Raw genomic sequence first — 4,257 nt, 5'->3', positions numbered from 1 at the left:
CAGGCTGGCCTCAAACTCAGAAATCCACCTGCCTCTGCCTCCGGAGTGCTGGGATTAAAGGCGTGCGCCACCATGCCCAGCTATATATTTTTTCAAAAGACATTTTTATTAATTATGTGAGAATTTCATGTTCATTCTGCCCTCTCCCCTTAACTCTCCCCAGCTCCCCCTCCACCTCCCTACCCCACAACTCTGCTTTTTTTTTTTTTTAAATTAGTAACTCATGCACCTCAGTTTGTGCTGTCCATACACATCTGGGTTATCGGGCCATGCTTGGCCAACTAGGAACCACACTCTTGAAGAAAAATGATTCTCCCTCCCCCAGAGCCATCAGTTGTCCTCAGTTGGGGTGGGGATCATGACTATCCAGCTAGATCTTCTGCAGGTCTTCTGTCTGCAAACCACAGCTGCTGCGAGTTTGTGTCTGCAGTCACCCGGTCACATCCTGAAGACACTGTATTGCCCCGCTTGCCCACCACCTCTGGCTATTAAAGTCTTTCTGCAGAGGTAAGGACAGAGTGGAGATACGGTGTGTACCGAGCTCGTTGGAGGTGGTGTGGTATCGGAGCAAACCTGACCCGTGCTTGCAAACGGAGACCTTGAAGCATTCACCTGCCTGCCACTCACCTCAATCGCCTGATATATGAAGAAGCTGTTAAAATCACTTCTCATACCATCAAGCCATTCCCAACACTAAGTAGATTGCTGGCCTCAGCCCATGGAAAATAATAAAGCCATATTGCCCACATGGTCACAGGCAAGAAGGACACCCCACTCCAACCTCCCACCCCAGGCAGCCTGGCTCCCAGCATCCTTTGAGCAGCCAGCACTTGATTTGCAGGCAAAAGCCGTTGTGCTTTAGTGGAGCACATTTTAATGAGCCCACATTGCGATATTGTGTTTTAAGTGGAAGCTTCAAACTCGTCACAATTACGTCCGCTAATTAGAAGCATATGACCAGGCTGGTTGTCTCCCAGCTATAAATCATAAGACATACTCATAGTTGCACGAGTTTTACTTTCTGTGAAGTTGTCCTTATGCAAATAGTAATATTTGGTATGTCATTAGCACATAGAGGCAATTAATTCTCCACATGATCAATGACAAGAGTGCCCTTCCCTTCCATATCTGGTTTATTTATGTGTTCCCATTAATTATGCCTAATTTTCTGTTGGCACTTCTCTTCCTAATGTAATTCAATTTAAGCAATATCTTTCTGGAGACTTATTAATAGCTAGGGTCATTTATATTGTGTAGCACAAATATTTTATAATCCACTAATCTTGACAAAAAGGCAATGACTTCCTAATACAAAATGTATGAGGAGTAATGGTCCCCTATTAATAACTTATTAGGTCAGATCACACAGTTTGAAGTGTCCATTACACTTTAATTTTATCGGATTTCTTCCTTCGGAATTCGCCACACCCGTCTTATCTTTGGATTGCGGTTAGTTTTAGCCCTGCTCCTGCCCCGGCGACCGGGACAGCGATCCCTGGTTCTGCCCGTGCAGGAGCGGGTAAAGGTCTCAGACTCAGGCCCTGGGATTTCCAGAGAAGAGAGAGGCCTTCTGTTCTCCTTACAGTGCTCTTCCTTGCTTACCAGCGAGGGCGGCCATTGATCGATGTGGCCTTTCAACAATAGACTCCTTCCCGAGAAAATACACACACACAGGAAATTCAAGTATTATTGCAGGAGATTTGTAGAAATCCCAGAATGGATCTACAGACTTCACACAAGTCAGAGGGACAGAATATATGACTCGAGGGTAAAACCCACTGTCTGTGTGATCTCTCTGTGTGCCCGGACTAATAACGAGAGCCGGGTAACCCCCTTTTTCTAAATGGCTGTGTCATGGCCACTGTCCAAAAGCAATTAGATTTTCCTTTTTGAATTGTCTAACCTAAGGATGCAGCGATGTCTCAGTGGCTAGCACCTGCTGTATGAATCAGCCAGACTTTAGAGCCTCAGATCCACATGGAAGCAGAGTGGGCACTGTGGACCACCTATAATTCCATAGAAGTAGAGACGGGGGGATTCCTAGAGCAAGCCAGAGAACAAGACGATCCTTCTCTGTTAGCTTTGGGTTTGATTGAGAGACCTTGCCTCCATGAATACAGATTAAGGATGAGTTCCAACCTGAACCTCTGGGGTTTCCACACGCATGCACACCCACGTGCATGTGTCACAGAGTGCACATGTGCTCACAGCATGCAAGCATACCCACACCACACCCATGTGAAAAGGAAAACTAAAGAAGACATTATTCTTTAATCTGGATGTAACTTTTATTTCCATCAGCACATCTGGTGTGGGTAGAGCAGAGCCACTGCCTTCGGGTGACATTGGATCTAGTGAGAGAGGCAGTATGTATTCAGGGACAGTGATGAACATTTTAGGAGGCATGCTATACATTCTTCCCATCTTTCAGTGGGTGAACTGGGATGAGTTAATCTAAAGCCCCTTTAAAACTGAGATTTATGTGATTGAGTCTGATAAACATGTGTGAATGTATAAAAGCAGACTAAAATATTAGCATTTCTTCCCATAGCTCTTTATACATGAGAAGGGCTGTTCTTGGGGAGTGATGGAGGGGTAACCCACGTAGGAACTGGAGAGAGGAGCTAGCTGACCTGGACAGATGACCACAACCCCCTAAGTGTTTCCAGTAGTCCATGAGTTAACTGTGGCTAACAAGCCCAGAGGGCTCCTTATGGCCTCGTGATGCTCATACCACATCGTTATCTGGTAGATAACATGTAGACTAAATGCAGACTCACGCGCACATACGTGTATGTGCATGGCATGCTCAACATGTTGAGATGAGAAGACAACCCGTCTGCTTTACCACGTAGATTCCTAGGCACTGAACTCACATCTTCGGGCCAGGCAACACTCGCTGGCCCCAAGAACAATTTTTTGGAGGTAGGAGATGGTATTTATATCAACCTAAGGTTGACTCTGAAGCTTTGTAATCAAAGACCAAAAAGAATGCTGTAATGCTTAAGCTTCACTGTCTATCCACCTGGATTCTGGGTCTCCTAGGAGATACACCTCTGAGCACTCGGCGAGAATCAACCCGGAGGGGATTAGCCAAGGAGGGAAGACCTACTCTGGAGCCATACCTGAGGCTTAAATTGAGCATAAGAGGGAAGAAGGAAACCAGCTCAGATTCCAGCCCTTTCTGCTCCACTGAGACATGAGTGGGCCTCTCCGTGCTGCTGCTGCCACAAGGGACTGTGCTCTTGAATCAGAAGCTAAACCATCCCGTCCCTGTTACATTTCTTTATTGTCAGGTATTTGGTCTCGAGAATGAAAAGAGGATCAAAATGGCATAGAATTACAGTCAACATCACATTTGTTCACATGATTAATATTTCCTTGGCAGAACACTACTAATTTGGAATAATACATAATCAAACTTCTTCACGGAAACATACCCCAACTTATTCTATTACCACATTGATCGAGCTTCAAAGAAAAGACTTTTGCAAAATATTTATGCTAAGATTAATGTCTACACTCTTTAAAGATATTTTACTTTGGTTTAGTTTTAAAACATATTTTTAAAATTCTATTTACTGTCTCCATTTTCATTATAAATTCAGCCTTTGAGGCTAGAAATACAGTTCCGTGGTAGAATGTCTGTCTACATAAGAAAGGCCCTGGCTTCAATCTGTAGCATCACAATGAATGCATAGTGAGGAAACAAAAAGCCAGCACTTAGCATAAATATCATTATATTCCTAAGAACTTGTTGAGTTAAATGAATTGGGTAGTACTCACTAGTATGACGGGAGTCTGTTCAAGGTCTGCATATTACACTTGGTGTGTGTGTGTGTGTGTGTGTGTGTGTGTGTGTGGTGTGTGTGTGGTGTGCTATGTGTGTGTTTTTTGTAATGTGTATATGTGTGTGTGGTGTAGTGTGTGTGGTATGTGTGTGTATTTGTGTGTGTGTGTGTGTGTGTTGCATGTGGTGTGTATGTTTGTGTGTATGTTATATGTGGTGTGTGTATGTGGTGTGGTATGTGGTATGTGTGTGTGTTGTATGTGGTGTGTGTGTTTGTGTGTGTGTTGTTGTATGTGGTATGGTATGTGGTATGCGTGTATATTTGTGTGTGTGTGTTGTATGGTGTGTGTATGTGGTGTGGTGTGTGGTATGTGTGTGTGATGTGGTGTGTGTGAGTGTGTGGTGTGATGTGTGTGAGTGTGTGGTGTGTGCATGTGGTGTGGTGTGTTTTTAAGAGTGTGTGTGTG

The sequence above is a fragment of the Mus pahari genome, chromosome 15, assembly GCF_900095145.1.
Source record: "Mus pahari chromosome 15, PAHARI_EIJ_v1.1, whole genome shotgun sequence".
Lineage (NCBI taxonomy): Eukaryota > Metazoa > Chordata > Mammalia > Rodentia > Muridae > Mus > Mus pahari.
The sequence above is the reverse complement of the archived record's forward strand: the minus strand, read 5'-3'. Positions refer to the sequence as shown.